This window comes from Vidua chalybeata, chromosome 6, assembly GCF_026979565.1.
Source record: "Vidua chalybeata isolate OUT-0048 chromosome 6, bVidCha1 merged haplotype, whole genome shotgun sequence".
In the NCBI taxonomy this organism is placed as follows: Eukaryota; Metazoa; Chordata; class Aves; order Passeriformes; family Viduidae; genus Vidua; species Vidua chalybeata.
This window is the reverse complement of record NC_071535.1, coordinates 36,061,537-36,080,046: the sequence shown is the minus strand read 5'-3', so window position 1 is coordinate 36,080,046 and position 18,510 is coordinate 36,061,537. Positions and strand designations below refer to the sequence as shown.

Sequence of the window (18,510 nt, the reverse complement as noted above, 5' to 3'; positions counted from 1 at the left end):
CCAGGCAGCCAGACTCCAGTTAATGCTTAATAAACCATTCAGTGAAGAAATTCTTCATAATGTCCAACCTGAACCTCTTCTGGCATAGCTTGAGGCCATCTCCTCTTGTCCTGTTGCTGGCTGCCTGGGAAAAGAGACCAATCCTCACATGGCTACAGTCTCCTTCCAGGTAATTGTAGAGAGCAAGAAGGTTCTCCCTCCCACATCCCCTGCCAAGTCTGCTTTTCCTCAGGATAAACTCCCCCAGCTCCCTCAGCCACTCATCACACCTCTGCTCCAGACCCTCCACCACCTCCATTGCCCTTCTCTGGATCTGCTCCAGCACCTCAATGTCTTTTTTTGTTGTGACGAGCCCAAAACTGGGCACAGGACTCAAGGTGTGGTATTGCCAGTGCTGAGTGCAGGGGGACAATCACTACCCTGGTCCTGCTGGCCACACTGATACAGGCCAGGATGCCAATGGCCTCCCTGGCCACCTGGGCACACACACTGGCTGATGTTCCTTCCACTGCCAAGCAGCATCCCCAGGTCCTTTTCCTCCAGGCAGCTTTCCAGTCACTCTTCCCCAGACCTGTAGTGCTGCATGGAGTTGCTGTAATCCAAGTGCAGGATTCAGCACTTGGCTTTACCAAACTGAGGTACTGGAGAAGGCATTTACAGTTTATGGGGGCATGGTTTCTTTGTGTAACACTGGGACGTGTTTGCTCCTCGCATGTTCCAGTGGATGAGATTTTGTTCATTGCTGTGACAGGGCAATGCTGTTTTATAGCTATTCCTAAAATTTCACTGAAGTTGCTGTTGTGTGCAATATAATGTATTTACTATATATGTGCTATTTCTGTGCTTGAATACAGATGATGTTTTTTTTTCCTTAAAAACATGTTGTAGCAAGATCCAGAGCTTTCCTGGGATGAGGCTCAGGTCCTGGTACTGCCTGACATGATTACTCTGTGTATTTGCCCTGTATTGTAGTGATTCACTGGGCTATAAGGACAGACAGGTCTGTGAAGTGGCCACTGAGTTGGTGGGAATTACTGTGGAGCCTGAAGTGACTACTTCAGCATGGAAAAACTCTTCCAGACTGATGATTCTGATGACTTTGTACTCTGCCTCTCACATAAAGGCAGTCAAAACCTTTCTGTTGTAGCTTGACCCATAGCACTGTAATATAGGTTTAAGTGAATTATTTATATTTGTTCCACCATAATATACAAAACTTTGCATTTCACATTAGTTGAAATAACATCATTGGAACTGGAATAGTCTAAAGGGGGAAAAATTAAGTATATTAATAAGGGGATTTATACTTCCATACAGTTTTTTCCCCAACTTGTGTTGTCTGACCTCATTACAGGTGCACTGATTGCAGGTGTAATGCACTGAAAGCAAGTATCAGGGTTGAAATCATCTTCAGAGTTTCAAATGGGCACATCTTGTGAGTAGGAGGCCTGCGTTCAAAAGAATGAGCACTGACTTGCCTCCTACTTGTGCAAGAAAAGAGCAGCACAATTACAAAAATAATTCTTCTAGAAAACAATGTCACAGGTCGATACATGAGCAAATTGGAAAATATTATGAAATGTATTACTGGAGAACTTCCTGTTCATTTAGAAGTTGTGTATCTCAATGACTAGTAATAATTGAAAGTGGAAAAAGACAAAAATATGTTGTATATTGGCACATGTACATATATTTTTACACCTGTATTATATATTATAATGGCAATACAACTTCTGGTGTTTGATAAAAAAAAAAAACAAGACCCTTAACGCTACACATAAAAGAGTATTTCAAAATCTCTGTACAACCCATTTTCTCTTGCCTGGCACAGGGTGGCTGTGTTTCTTCTACAAACAAGGTTATCCTGGCGATTGGTTGCAGCAATCATCTGTAGTTTGCTGTTTAACCTTTATGGTCATGTACACACACACACACACACACACATATCTCTCCTTGTCTCTTTTGTTAAGTACTTGTTAAGTGAAGCTATTGTAAAATAAACTTAGGTGTGAATTTAAAGTGCTAAAGCTATTCTGCACTGACTTGGCTTGTGGATACTTTTTCTACTCTAAAAATGCTTTTTTGGGGTTTTGATTCACCTCAGACTCAACTAAGCTGCACAAAGTCACCCCACGTGTGAAATAAAACTGTCTATGCAAGCTGGCCATTGTGGAATAGTTGTTACAGAAGAGATATTAACAGCTGCTACCACTTATAATCAAGTCTAAATGAACATTGATGTGATAATTTTAAAGTCAGTCAGAGATGGGGCAGAGATGAAATGGAGGATGTGTTTGAGCTGGAAGATGGTTGTGGTCATAGACAACAAATCACTGCTGCCTACCCAAATAGGGAATGTCATTCAGGGGAGCCTTACATCACTGAACAGATCCTCAAGGTATCCTCTGACCAACTTCAGGCAAATTTGAGAAAGCAAAAACATTTCTTAACCACATGGTGAAATAAAAATATTCCCATTTGATTGTTTTAGAACAAAGAGGAGGGGAAAAGAGGCTCGTGGATAAAAAGTCATTGGCTCCCAAAATCATGTGTAACTTGGACAAAGTGTAAAAGCAAAACAGCTGTCTTGCTAAGAGTGGTTAAAATCATATTGCCATCAATTTCAGTGAAGCCAAAACAAATAGTTAAAATAGAACTCAAAAATCAAAGTCTGGAGGCTTTCTTCTTTTTCCCTCTCCTTTAAGATTAACTGACTGTGTCTAACTGACTCCAAACCACCTGCTTGTTCATGTTTACCTGCTCTTAATATAGAAGCAACAAACTTACATATACTGCCTACACTGTGAGGCTTAGATGTTTTTAAACTACAAAGTAATCTAAATTCCAGGATTTGCTGGGCTCATGGGTCATATTTATGAGTGTATGCCATAATAATTCTCCTTTTACACATTGTCACGTTCATGGGTAGCTCATTCTTGGCAGATATGTGCCTTTTCTTTATTATTTTAAATTAATAATAAGTAGTCTTTAAATCTCTGTAGATGAATAATGCAGATGTTGCTTATGTCACTGAAGTGCAGGTGTGTTTTGGCTGTAAAAATTCCCTGGAGTGTGCATGAGCTCAGAGTGACAGCAGATTCTTTAGTCCGTGTGTGTAGGGAGCAAAGTGGTCTATGAGATCTCTCAAGAAACATCCTTCATGGAATCTGTGAATAGAAATGTTCAGCACAGTTTAAATATTTATTTTTGATGTAGTATGTCTCTTATATGATAGGAAAGTAAGATGTCATTTTCTGCTGTGGGGAAGCATTTTTCTAAGGGTACAGAAAGTAAGAGAAACATTTTGAACCTATTCTTCAGAGGTATCTTGAGAAAAGGTGTGTTTCTCCACTGATAAAGAGGCCTTGTGGAAGAACTTGGTTGAACCCCGTGTTCTTGAGTAACAAACCCAGTTCACTTATCCTACAAATTCTAAAACACCATTTCAGGCTGCAATAAGAAAAATTATTGCAAAGCAATCTCTGGTAGATTTGATGTTTCCGGTTTTCTAAACTATTATTTTACTAGACTTCAATTAAGTTTCTTGCCCTTGTTGCTAGCCAGGAGACCAGACAATGAGAAACCTCCCCTGTTCACTCGATGCAATGTCAGCCAACAGCATGAAGTGCTATTGAGTGTAACTTGAGCTAATCCATGTACATTTGCATGAAATAGCTTAGGAGTTTGCAGATGATTTGTTCTGGCAGCAAAGTTGTGGATGCAGTAACTTCAGGAGAGGACAGTAACACCTTAGGTCATTACATCCATTGGCAGTGACTCTGAATCAGCCTAAGTGATGCAATATAGGAATAGAAAAATCTTAGCTTGAGACAGCTGCTGAGGTTGAACTGAGCTATTCAGCTGACTTCATGCCAGAGTGACATTCTGTGCTGTGGAGCCAGTTTAAAGGTGATTCGTGACCAGCTCAACTCCCTGTTGGCTGAAGGAGACAGCTGGGGAGAGGAAATTATCATCCAATTCTAGTTATGCCATCCACTTCTGAGGTGATTCTGCTTTTGCAATTTTTATTCATGAAGGTCCTCTTTTGTACAAAGAAACAAACTCCACAATGTATCACTTATGGACTGAGCATTAGCTTGAGGCAGGGATGTTTGTGGGAAAGTTTTGCAGATGACACTAAGATGTCATATGAGACTAATGCCTTCTGATGCTAATTGCTGCCTAATCACAAAGTGGGCTTCATCTGTACAGGTAAGTATACAGATAAGTAACAATTGCTACTTTTAATAGTAACTTAGTTTTCTGATGTTTCATGCTTGGAAATGTCTCAACCCATCTTTCTTTGTCATAATTTCAAAACCTTCATCTGGGTTCTGATAGGCCAAAGGGCATAGGTAGGATTTGGATTTGCTCTGTCATTATCAATTTTTGTGATGGTAAGGAAGTTTTGCTCTCAAACATACTTTGCTAGTCTAAACTACTGATTTTGATATAGGTTTACACAGAAGACTACCTGTAGGACACATCTGGAAGAACCACATTCATTTTAAGGTAAAAAAAACTTTTGTAAATAAAGAAAAATACCATGTGACAATAACACACCTTGAGATGTGATTTCTGTAAAGAAAATACAGGCTCAAAAGTATTTCTCATGAATGTTGGGACTGATCTTTAACCATTTGGTATTTTAGAAAACCTTCTAATACCATAAAAAGTGAGTACAATATGTTATCAATTTAATCTGGTAACGATTATTACTATTTGGTCATCATAAACTTTTATTAATGATTTAGTTCCTTATCCATCTGTGCCTTTTCTTCATCCTTAATGGAAGAAACAAAATACTGAAGTGCTTGCTGCAGAGAATGATCTTCCTGTTGGCTTTATTTTGATAGTGACATTTTCTTAAATCTATTTTGGTGTAACTACTTATTTAATTTTTGTAAATGACCCAAGCATTATGTAGATGAAAATGATCTTGTTGCTGTGCAGTATCATGTCAGAATCACATCTTTCATATTTTACTGCAGCACACTTGGGGAAATTAAAAGCTTCTATTTTAGAACCACACTGATAGATAAGCATCCTACATCTGTGTAGGAGGTTTCTTTCTTTATTGCCTTGTGTGTCATTTCCATTTAATGATATCTCCCAGTTACATATAAAAAAAAAAGGTTCTACAAGTACTCTTTCTGAAATCTGCAACCAGTGAATATTAATATAAGTACGGTTTTTCTGTCATACTCTAAGATGTCTGTTTCACAACAAAAAGACCTTGAATTTTCACAATGTAGTATAAAAAACATCACCACTGAAAAATTAAAAATAAAATGTTGTTGTATATGCTTTGTAGTGCAAAATTGTAATTCAAAACAGGGAAGAGCAAAGGGTTTTAAAATGAAGAATACTGATAACCTTGAAAGTATTTCTTCTTACTGCTGGCTTTTCCAGTTTGTTTAAAATGTACTTCCAAATTTGGAAAAAAAGTTATTAAATGCAAGCTAAACCATCCTGAAAAATGTGGCGAAGGAAGAAATGTGATCGCAAAAGCTCAAATGACTCATTCAGAACACAAAATGATCCTTGTACAATCAAACTCGAACTGTGCTAAGTTTCTTTAGTTTCAAATTGCTGACAGCAAATGGTCAAGACAAGTGCTTCTGTCTGAATCAAGGACAGAAAACATATGAACACCATTTGTTGAAAATGCTACTGATTGCTGCATCAGACCAAGAGGCAGCAATGGGTGGCAGTCTGGGCTGCATAGTGGAATCCTAATATTGACAGATCACTTCACAGTATTTGTATTCTTTTTCATAACTGAAATTCAAATTAATTGGAAAACTGCTCTCTTTTTTAATTAATGCACCCTAATGCTAGAGGAACTAATGCTAATGGCTTATAGAAGCACAAAAATAAATGTGTCTTCTAGAATCAGAAAAAAATTGATCATATGAGGGATGTGTATAGAGTTGTGGGAAGTCATACATAGTATATGTAGTGTAGCTTCCTTGTGAGACTCCTTGGTATGCTAATCCTTGATCAAATAGAATTGAAAAGTCCACGTAGTGGATTTCAACCTAACTGCGGAAAACCATGTTTGGGATGTAGATAAAGATGAAAGCTGATGAAAGGAGAATAAATGTAGGTGTAACAAGGAGGAAAATGAATGAGGAGGAAGGAACACTTCTGAAGGAACTTCTCTTGCACTAGCATCATGTTTCTGCAGTGCTATTTGTGAAAAGCAAATAGTGGCTTTTCGAAGAGGACTATGTAGATTTGCAAAGTCTCAAGATAACCAAAGGCATGTTTTTGGAGATTTGTGTAGGGCTTGTTTCAGAGCTTCTAGATATTAGTAGAAAGCTTCTCATCCGTTCAGTATGTGAACATTCTGGAAATTTACAGCACTTGGTTTTTATCAGTCAATTATTAATGACTATGATATCAGTAAATCAGTTGTATTCTGCTGGCCTGGGAATGAGCACTTGCAGAGACATTCAGCTGTTTCCTCTCAGGAAGAGAAGAGGGATCAGTAAGCACAACTGGCCTGGACAGAATTAATGGTGCCAGCTACTGTATTCTAGGAGACTGTATTTGGCCTTATTATCATGGGTGATAAAGAGTTTTATTGAACATGTGAAACTTAGACAACAACTCTTCTCACTTTGCTAAACAGCTGCAGGACAACTGTGAGAGTTGTCTTTTAGAGAGTGATCAACAACTGGTAACTGGAAGGGCTTAGGCAGCTTGGCAAAACTGGTTTGGGATTATAACTGCACTCTGTCTTACCCAGAATAGCTGGTAGGCAGTAAAGAGGCTTTCTGCCATTCCTGAATGACAGTCTCTCAAGGCATTTTGGGGATATTATTTCTACATCTACTGAGGAAATGAGAGCTTGTTTGGATGCCTTTCTTTCTGTTTTTTGTGCAGCTTTCTGTGGTGTGCCATGCAAGATAGTACTAACAGTACAACCTCTAGATCACTTAATGGATACTGGCTTTGCAAGCACTGCAAGTCACATTAATTTGAAATATAATCATGAATGCAAATTGACAGGAATAAATAGGCTATTTCTTAGTTCTGACAAAAATGTTGAGTATTTTAATTATAGCAATACATGACTAGTTGGAGATACCAGGTCTACAAGTCAAGGAGCTTGTGATAGGTGAACTTGTCCAAGTGAACTTGTGAAATTATTTCTACAAATAGACTTTTTTTCACTGTTTCAAGCACTACAATTTGGAGGCTGAAATGACCTGACAGAATTTTGTTTAGATATCAGAGAAATGGAGTCTGGATGCTGTTCTCTGGAACAAACTGGGAGAATTGTAGCTGAGGGTCTGCTGGCGATATTTGAGCGACAGCTGATAGATCTAAGACTGAAGTGCATGCAGTAGGAAAGAGCTGTAATTTTTAATAACAATACTCTACAAAAGTATGTTCCTGTTTAACTCCATTACCTAATTTTTTATGTCAATATCGATTTCTGTGTGTGCTTCCCGCACAGCAAAGCTCCACTCTGCAATTAGAAAATCATCTTTCAAAATGAATTGTGACAGCGTTTTGTTGTTATGAAGTTCTCTTTGTTGTCTTCAGTGTTGCTTTGAACTTCTGATGTCTTCTGCTCCTCAGACAATATACATCTTTCAAGAGCTTCCACTAATCTTTCACCGAAAGGAAAAATACCCCAAACATCCAACTGTTGTAGTTGCCTGAAATGAAGAGCACTAACATTTGTTTTCTTAGTGGTACAGATGCTAAAAATGGTGATCCTATAACTTGGTAATTTTTCTTACTATTCATAGTTTCAAGAAAAGAGGAGGTTTGGGGATTGTCTGTGTGGTTGGTGTTTGTTGTATTTTTTTGGAAAGGGTTGTTTTGGTTTTTTTCTTAGTTGGGCAGTTTTTTTACTCCTGAAGTTTTTGGATGCAAATTTGCTGAACCACTTCCCATTCTTGAGAAACTCTAGAAGTTTTCTCCATCTTTTCTATGATGCACATTGATACATAAAGCCCAATGTCATGATTATATGGTGATTGTTAGTGCACAGTGGATTTGCTATTCCTTGCCTTGAGCACAGTGGATTACTGCTGTTTCTTGTTAGTAGCATAACAAAGACAACATATTCAGAACACTTCTTGTGGGGCAGAGATTCTGCTGAGAAAAAGACAGTGATTGCTTTTTTTATTGCTTGAGACAGTAGTGATATTGGAGGACGCCTCTCATACATATGAGGAAAGAGTAAAGAAATTAACAAGTACCTATAAACAGACACTATGGTCAATCCAGCAGAGACAGAATACTTGAGCTTGGTATTTGAATACTTTCTCCATGGTTGCCTTTATGGATCATGTGTATTCCTGGCTCTTCTGCTGTACATCTTGGTTACATTAGCCTCCTCCAGATAATATCCTTTGCTTTCTCAGTCCACTGTGGCTTCAAGGAGCTGGAGAAATCTCTGCAGGAGTGGGAGTGGGGGGAGATGAGGGAGGAGCATGCATTTGCAAAGGAGGAAAGATCCTCCTCATTGTGTAGGAGGGGAGGGTTTTGAGAGTACTTGCAAAATATCTGAGATGCATGGATAAAAAACTTCATTGCTTCCTGTTGGGATTGCTGCATTTCCTTCAGGCTGGCAGTCCTGTGGCAGCCATGAAGATACGTGTTCCTGTTGGCTAACAGAAAACATAAATAATGCTCAAATGCTAGTGCACCATATACATAATATAATCACATCTGTATTTGGGAAGCATTCCTGCCTTGGAATACCACATTCTAGGTAGGGCTGTTGCCATGAAATTGTGGTTTATGCCCCATGTAGAAATGGAAAAAAATTTTTGTAGATTGTACTATGAGTACAAGCCTTTTAAGGTTCCCATTGACAAAAAAAAAAAAAAAAAAAAAAAAAAAAAAAAAAAAAAAAAAAAAAAAAAAAAAAAAAAAAAAAAAAAAAAAAACCAACAACCTGTAAATTTTGTATTAAAAAGGATAAGGAGAGGAAAAATGAACAAACTCCATAATGAGATTTGTACTAGTAAACATAAAGAGAGTAACTGAATTAATTTGCCTTATAATGGAATATGCAATGTACTTTATGCACAAAATAAAGAATATTCAGAGATCACAGAGATAAACAGACCAACTGGTTGGGATAGGTCACAACTTGGTATTGGAAGGAATCATGGAGGACTGCCAAAATACTACTGGATTCCAGGTATGGAAATCAGAATGATACAACTTGCTTGTGAATCTGTGAAGAATAAAAACTGCACAGCAATTCACCAAAAACACTACAGTGTAATGGTGATGACGGGAGAAGCTGCAGCCTGGCTTGCACCAATGCAAAGTGCCAGCACAGGCAAGCACGGAGTGACAGAAAAGAAGGATTAAGGAGTAGAGGGACAGATAAGGTCATCAAGGTGCGCAATGATGTGCTTGCAGATTATCCTCTGTATTTGGTACCTGCCTGTCACATATGTCTTATTTATACGTGTTGGTGTCTCCCACTGTGCTTTACATTCCCTCGCTATTCTGTAATTTACTTATGTGATAGAATAGGGATGAATCCTCATGAGAGAGTACCATGGGCTCCCAATGGAACATGGTGTTAGCAAATGCTCACTTTCTGATTTCCCTGATGCCCCTAGATTTATGCAGCATATGTTTCAATTTAATTGCAATGGTTCTAAGTCCTTGTCACTAAAACCTGTTTGGGCTGAAAGTTCCTTGAATGACTGTAAGTATCAAATGATTTGAAATGGGCTTTGAGATTGCTGCTTGTAATACATGAGCTACTGAAGCTCAGAAGAATTTCCTAGTTGATGTTCACTATAAGAGATGACTATAAGGATGCTCTTCTATATATGAACATACATACATAGATATATATCTTGCATAAGACAGATAAATAATACATAACACAAATATTACAGAATCCTGCAAAGATTCCAGAATCCTGCAAATACACAATGCACCATTAGTTGTTACCAGTTACCTGAGTCAGTGGGGCAGATCTTATTTTTGTATTATTAAATAGCCTATTGATCAAATTAAATACCTTCTGCATGGTTCAATAAGAAATTGGTCTACTCAGAGTATTAAAGAAACAACCTAGATTATTCTCTTTAATACTAATTCCTAGTAAGTAACATCAATGTTATACAAAGAGAGAAAAAATATCACAGCATATTGTTTCAAATTCCAGTCTTTATTTCTGTTATTACACTAAATTCAATGAAGCCGTGAATATTACTTTGCGCTACATGTTGTCAGTATGTCTTTTCTTGCTCATTTGTTGTTGTTAGGACTCTGAGTGCCTCTAAGGAGTTTCTCTGCCTAGGCTTGAAGCCTAAAGAAAGCACAGCTGATTATCTTGGGGAAGGAGAGATGGAAGAAGCTTTAGTGGAAGTTACCTACCAAAATAAACCTCATGGGGAGCTTCTGCCACATTTTCTTGGGAGCTGCTTTAAGCTGAGGCTCTTGTATATGGCTGTGCTTGAGCTACATTACAGCTGCACTGCAGTCATTCCTGTCCCCAGCACTTGATCTTGGCCCCAAACTGTGAACTTTTCTACCCCCTTAACTTCAGCCCAACTTCATCCCATGAAGTGATTATAGCATTAAAAATAAGTATTAGGATTTAAAAATTACATATGCCTACCAGTTCTTGATATTTCTTGCCTACAATGTTTTTCAGGAGTATTTCCACTGAAGTATTCTTGATCTTATTGAGAGCTACTAGACCCTGGACTTTTCCCAAGGTAGTAGCATTATTATTTATGTTGTCTAAATTATGATGATAAATAGTTAAATAGAGCTAAAGAATTTATGGTGCTTTACATTTTTCATTATTTACATTTTTATTTTCATCAGTTCCTTTTCTAATTTTCCTCTCACACAGTATGTAAGAAAATATAATCAATAAATATTTAAGAAAAAATCAGAAGCAATTTACAGGCAGGTTTAAAAAAAAAAACTTTTTTGTTGCTGTTGTTTTTTTTTTTTAATATCATCCTCCTTAAGGTAATTTGAACCTAATTTTCAGAAAGACTTGTGTCACTATCCAGTCAACTGAGCAGCAAGAAGAAATTGGTATCCTATTATTGTATGTGTAGATTGGTGACACTTTGGTGATGGGGCATGTTGGAGTTTAGTACAATCTGCATACTGAGCTCCTAAAATGCAGGATAAGTATAGTGTGACAGAAGGGTTTACATGTGGACTTGAGCATTGGGAGCTAACCAAAGTTCAGCTATTCAACATCCATGTGGCCTTCAGCTCACCACATACCTTGTTCAAATACTGTATTTTTCTGTATTTTAGTGAACAATGTTACCACAGACTGTTGTTTGTAAAACAAACAAACAAATAATGTGGCATTCTGGGAAAAGTGATAGTAAATGCAGAAAGACTAAAAAGTCTTTTTAAAGCTAGCAAAATTAGGAAGAAAGAGTCAACAGTTCTGTTTTCAGAATGCCACATAATTTGTTACTTCATAGATTCCCACACTGTCTTTCCAACCACAGCATCTGAGCTTCTTTCAGTAGTGTTTAAGCAATGTGAAAAACTTTGTTTCACATGTGGTTTCTTCTCTAAACCGCAGTGTCCCTACCTTTCCCTCATGTAACAAGGTTTCCTCCTGGTTCTCAGGGAGCCAGGTCATGACACGCTGAGCGTGCATACATATGTATTTACACATGCATGCTCTATAAATACATGTATTTTTGCCCCAGGTTGATCAAAGAATCTGAATCTTGCTCAGATCTCTAGCTTGTGTGAAGTGTTTTAAACTCAGATAAGAAGAGTAAAATATAAGTACAAAGGGTTTTTTTTTTCCTTTTTGATCACTCTTTTAAATAGGCCAAACCCCCTCTTTCCAAACATTATACCTGTCTATATCAAGTTTCCCAAGAGAAGTTCTGCCTGAGCATAATATTTCAAACATAGTAACTCGAGTGCTTAATTCTGACAAAGATAGGAGACAGACATTGGTATTGGATAAACTAAAATTTCTCTGTAGTATAAAGCAATTGGTCTTGTATAAAAACCATTTTAATGAATGTTTTCTCCTGTAATAGTGCTGGGAAATGGTGACTATGAAGGAATGGGGTTTTTTTGTAATTAGGCTGATGGTTCTCTAAATTCACAACCTGAAAATTAAAGCCCAACAAATCTGAAACAGATACAATCACTTGTATTTCCTATAAGACATTTTTGAACTATTTAACTGTCATTTACTTAATTCTCCTCTTATGTGAGTTAAAAGGATTTGTTTCTTGAATCATAGTATCAGTCAAGTTGGAGGAGATTCTGGGACATCACTAGTTCAGTCTCCTGCTCAAAGCAAGATCAACAGTGAAATCAGATGGTGTTGATCACTGTTTCACTATCCTCACTAGCTGGTTGAAATGACCTCTGTTTCCATCAGCCTCTCCTTGCTGAGGACATCTGTTCCGGCCTCTGACCATCTTGACTTTCTACTGGCTCCAGTTTATTAACATCTTTTCTATATTGGGATGCCCAAAACTGCACAAAGTATCCCAGACACAGGCTACCAAATGATGAGTAAAGAGAAATAGTAATTTCCCTTGACCTAGCTCAGATTTTCTTTATAGAGACTTTATAGAGACCAGGATGGTGTGAACCTTCATTGCTGCCTGGTATTTATCCCACTGTCCACCAGGACCCCCAAATCTTATTCAGTGGCACTGAGTGTCCTGCCAGTCCCAGCCTGTGCACTGGCAAGTCAGTCTGGGCAAAGTGCAGGGCTTTGTGTTAGTCTGTGTTAACTTCACATGGTTCCTGTCAGTCCATTCTCTGACTTGTCTAGAAGCAGCCCTGCCTCTGAGCATTGAATATATTTATGGGATAAACACTGCAGCTATTAATTACTAGTTTATGCTGACATTAATATTTTTAAATAAAAATCACATCCTATTGAAATTTTAGAGGAAATTTCAGTGTGATTATGAGGTGGAAGCTTTAAGCTTATTAGAATCTGAAACTCCTATTAAAAAGGGTGTAAAATTTTTTTATTAGCTATAGTGGTTAAGACCTTCATTTTATACCTAATTTCAGGGAGAAGTAATGGCTCCATAATGTATCCCATCATACTGGAGCACAAGTTCAGCTCCTGAGAATTACAAAGAGGACGGGACCTCGGCTCTACTCTGACACGGTGAAAAGAGTGCCACCTACTGAGCCTGTGGCTCGGTTTTGCAAACTTAAGTATGCAAAGCATAGTCTTTAATCCAAATTCTGACTCAGTGCAATCCAGTATATTAATGATATGGGTCGATGTTGTTACACTACAAGATGTGTCTGTACAAGCCAAAGAAAACGAAGATTTTATATGCTGATAGCTAGGAGATCTTCCAATCTCCTTCAGTAACAGGGAATGCGTGTGTATTAAGTTTTGTCACGGTAAAGCTGATAGAAGTGCAGCCATCATGTAGTCTCAGCATATGCTGAGAAAAGGAGAAAGAAAAACTTTTAAAATGCATAGCAAAAGCTGTTACTGAAAAGAAGAAAATTATGATGGCTGGTTCTGGAGAAGACGTAAGGACCATGTAATGTGACAAATGGAGGAACAATTGGAGAGTGTATAAATGTAAAATCCTTACAAAATACTTCATAGAACTTTTATTGCTTGGTAAGGTAAACACTAACATACAGCTCTATAAACATCATGGTGTCTTTGAAGTGTTTCTTCTACTTTAGATCCATAAAATAGTTGGTGTACCTACCTGCTTGCTTGTTTTTGTTCTCATCCCATTTGGTATGTTTAGGAAATACAGTCATCCTTTCCTATAGATTTTGCATCCTACAGTGTGTTTCAGCTTTGTCCTTGTGGTTACTATGTTGTCTTTGGCTCAGCATTCCTATCTACCTGGTACATTATTTAGGAGGGAAATATCAAACCCAACAAGTTAAAATATCTCCTAGAGCAGGGTAGAAAGCACACTCCCTGCTCTGTGCAATGTTAGCTTCTGTAGCTGGATGATGACGTTTCTGCCATTGTCTGCTGCTTTTATGTGATTAAGTATTGTGAAACACAAATGCTGCTCATCATTTTACTCCCAGCCTCCAAACAGGTGAAGTACAACATGCATTTGTTCTGTCTGGAACAAAGAGATGCACTTTGCTGTTAGAACATGATTTAAAATCACAGAAGACTGGTGGGGTTCAGGTTTATTTTTGGTTGGGTTTGTTCTTCCCCCAATGAAAGCTGACGTAAGTAACTTCAATCTCAGTATCTGATGTGCTTCATGGGAGGCACCGATTGCCTAACATAACAGAAAGGAAATAACTCCAGTTTATGGAATCTCTCTTTTCAATCTTTATTAGGGCAAATTAAATTAATGAGTTGTATGCCTTTGACTACAGCTAGTTATTATATGTTCAATAATTTATGTTTGCTTTACATATTAGGTAATTTGTGAACATCTGGGAATATTCTTTCTGTATTGATTTAAATAGCTATTGACCTATTGTTCCTGACTATCATGAGTTTGGAAGAGCAAATGTATTAATGGTGCTATAGCAGAGTTTTCCTTGAAGGTCCTATTGAGACAGTGTTGCATCAAATGATACCTCTGGTTGTGAAAGAAAAAAACCTTTACCAGTAGTACCTGTGGCTACTGTTTTGCGCTTCACCACCATGTGTCTCACTGTTATCCTCTGCACCACGACAGGAAAAGATTGGGTGTGGTAATTAGACTGCTGACCTGGGACTCATTAGAGTAACCTGGTTATGCATCTGTAGTCATAGGCAAGTCACTTCTCTGGGCTCCTGTTTCTACACATCTTGAGCTTCCCTGGTAAAAAGTTCTGCAAGGAGCTATTGTGAAAGAAACATGAACTACAGTGAGCAGTGCAAAAATTACATCTATATTTCACTCTATAAGGCAATACATGCTGGAAGGGAAACTACTCTGCTGGTCTGGAAAAAAGCCCAAAGTCCAGCAATACTGCTGTGTGCACTGAATGATCTGAGCCTGGATGCAAGTAAACACGTGGCAACGTGCACATTGGAGAAAAACGTTTGGCACTTTCACGTTGCTCGACATTTCACTGAATGTGAGTCTAATCTGAGAATGCTGTCTAAATGTTATTTTATCATCTAAAAGTTTCATTGATTGTTAACAAACTCGAGTAGCAGAGCCGTCTACAGAGGGAGCAATGACAAAGCAGCTTCTTTATTTCCTGCCTTAGTAGGGTAGAGTAGTCTACATTTGTCAGCACACTGTGTTTTTTATTCTCAGACCAAGGCAGCAGAGGAAGCCATATTCCAGAAAAGGAGCTGGACATTTTTAGAAACCTCAGAAGTATGAGTTATTGTGAAAGTAAATTTCAAGTGTTGGTAAAACAGCCAACAATATAGACATGACCTGAGGATTTGCATTAGACTAACATACTTTCTCCCTTCCCTTTTTTTTTTTTTTCACTTTTTTCTTCTGAAAAAGTGAGAAAAGGGACTGAAAGGTGGAAACAGAAAAACATGTTTTCCTTTGGTACGGGTTTCCTTAAAAACCAAAAGCTCTTTGTTTGTTTTTCTTTAGAGAGAAAGGACACGAAGCCTTATCTTGCTGAAGAGCCTGGCTGTGAACTCGGGGCATCAAAGCGGCGCTTTCCGCCGGGTATTGGACACGGCAGTATTTTGCAGAACTTGGCTTTCAAATCAATGCTGCAAACTCTCTGCCCGACCCTCACTCGTCGAGGATTTCCTCTCCTTCGTTGCCAACAGCAGCGACAGCCAAGCACAGAAGGTCAAGCCGAGATCTGTGGACAAGGGCAGGGGGCCCGGGCCCGTGCCGGGATGAGGCGCTGAGGACCGGCGGGAAGCTGCGCCGCGGAGGGAGGAGGAGGAAGGCGGGAGGAGGAGTTGAGGAGCCCGGGCCCGGGAACCTCCCCGCTTACTGCACTAGGAAGTGACGCTTTCGCTGAGTCCCGGAGAGAAAGAAACAAAGTTTGTTTTTTTTTTTTTTCCTCCTCCTTCTTCCCTCCCGCCCCCCTCTGCAAACAGCCGCTCCACGTTCCCCCGCGGCGCCCGCGGCGCCTGGCTGCGCAGGTGAGGCAGCACGTTCTCTTTCTTCCTTCTCCTGTTTTCCGCGCGGTTATTATTATTATTATTTTTTTTTAATTTGCACGATTTGCTTCCGTTTTCCTGCCATTTTGGAGAGGGGGTGTCTTTCCTGGGGCTTTGCTTTTGTGGGTGGTGGTGCGTGCTTTGTTTGTGGGTGCTGGGTGCAGGATGAGGAGCAGAAGTACCTGTGGAGGTGACGAGGGCGGCTGGCTCCGCGCCCGGGCCGCGCAGCCCCACGGGGCCGGGGCAGCGGCACTCCCGGCCCGCCTGCTGCGGGGGCCCAGGCTCGGCTGCTGAGCCATCGCCTCTTGCCCTACCCCGAGTTGTTACGAGCGCTCCAGAGGGGTTTCCTCTCGGCTGCCAGGCTGCTGCACTGTTTTCAGGATGTGTCTGTGTCCGGGTGAGCTGCCTGCGGATGGACTTTTGGGGGGCCGGTTTGGGGCGGGGGGAGGTTCTCTTTGCTCGCGGCGTGGCGGAGCCGGGGCAGCCCGGCGTGTGCGGGGCCCTGGGTGCTGTGCGGGAGCCGCCGAGTCCCGGCAGCCGCTGAGCGCGCATCGTGGCGAGGGTCGGATCGCTCTGCTGGGGTTTACGCAGTGGAGGGGGGTGGGGAGGAATTTGTTAGATAATTTTTGAAAAATCCCGTGCTCTCAAGTGTACAGATCTTTTCTGGCAGCAACTGCAAAAGACCGATTCGTTGCAGTTTAGCAGTAAAAGCTGACAATACACCTACGCGCGTATGTGAGAGTCTTATATAATACTTACGGGTTTTTTTTAACAGGCGTAAGCAGGATTTATTTTTGGTTTGTAAAGTCTTGTGTGATTGCAGCTTGCAGAATTAGCGAAATATTCTATTTGCTCAACAGAGATTTACTTTACATTCTTTTAGAAACATCTAATTTTTTAATAATAACTTGATTTCATTCCGACTACGTGTTTTGAGCTTAGTGTGAAGGCCGTCTGTACTGGAGCAAGCAGTTCAGGGAGGGGAAGAGAGAAAAAGAAATGTCCTAATGCAGAGACTATTAGGTTGTTTAGAGGGCGAGACTGCAGTTCCAAGCAGCAACAGCAGCAGCTTTATGACTGTGTGTAATTACAGAGTGATTGCATAGGACAGCATTGTTGGAACGAATACGTATACACAGGCTATTGTGCAAGATTTCTGTACCGAACAAAACCTAGTTTTGCATTGCAAATGCTAAAAAGAGAATGTGTTCTGCAGTCAACTGCCACGTTCCACTTAGACTGACTTCTTCATAGACTTAGAAGAGGAAGATAGGAGAAGTGGAGTGAGGCTGATCGTAGAAATCAGAGATCTGAAATACTCAGCAGTAACGCCACTAGTAGTTTCTGAAATCACAGCAGACTGAAATTGAAAGCTCATTGAATCTGTGGGTTCATGTTTCTAAAGTGATTATATACAAGGTGAAATCTAAGCAGGTTTGCTACAGTCCTGCACATTTAGTGTAATTCTTGCTCTGGTCTAATTTTTTGTGTGCTGGTGTGGGAAAAAGACCTATGTTAAAATAAGCAACTGCAGTTTAGCTAGCTAGCTAGCTTGTAAATGGAGAGAAGAGCACTGGGGAGAGTTTCTGTGTCAGGCCACAAAACTTAGAGCCTGAAAGAACTAGCAGATCAGATATTTGCTCAGAGCATGCTTTTTCAACTTTAATTTAAAAGTTGCATCTGGTTCAGTGATCTTGTAGGCAGTGTTGGCTGAGGGATAGTATGAGGACACTAAGAAAGTGTGCCACTGACACTGTATTAGCAAGGCTTTTAACTAAGACTTTAAAGAACATCATAATTATACTAAAATTCTTGTGGGTACAACTTAAGGTCCCTAAGATTTATTTTTTCAGAAATGCTGGTCACCTGTTATTTTTATCAGCTGAGTTTTGAGAGTACTTGGAATGAATGACTTATCAGATCTGAAAGATTTCGGATCTGGTGCTCAGAGACTGGCCTTTCTAACATTAGAGACAATTTTCTAGAAGTGTTATCTTCAGCTGTTATAGCTGATGTCTTAATAAATGCCACAAAGGCTTGTAAAGTATTTTGAGCACTGCAATGAAAAGTACTATAAAAATGGAAAGCTGCTTTAAAATTTCTTGGTGTTCCACTAAAACAGATTTTAGCTGAAGACACAGATCATATTATTGGTATTCCTCAGGTTGTCAAGAAAATATTTCATGTAAAATATATGTGGCTTTGTTAATGAAGAATGAAGGGATCTGCTGACAGTGTTTTTTGTGTTTTGGTTTTTTTTTTTTTTTTTTTTTTTGTCATTTGACAAACAATCTTACTGATCCCTCTGTAAGTTTATTGGAGCATTTTGCTTTAATAGAACATATGAAACAAATATGTTAATACATGCATTACTGTGATGTTCTACTTGTAGATTTTTCTTGAAGTTGTACATCATGTCTTGACTAACTTGACAATCTATGTTATACTGGATGTTTTAATGTCAG

The 18,510-nt window shown here is 39.3% G+C and overlaps 1 protein-coding gene across 1 annotated transcript in view; it reads left to right on the top strand.

The window, feature by feature from the left end:
- Positions 1-15,963: 15,963 nt before the first annotated feature.
- The window catches only part of MIDEAS (mitotic deacetylase associated SANT domain protein), a 54,458-nt gene continuing 51,911 nt past the window's right edge, over positions 15,964-18,510 (top strand). The window contains exon 1 of the mRNA XM_053944503.1: positions 15,964-16,027. The gene's annotated coding sequence lies outside the window, so the exon portion shown is untranslated. The remainder of the gene's footprint in view (positions 16,028-18,510) is intronic.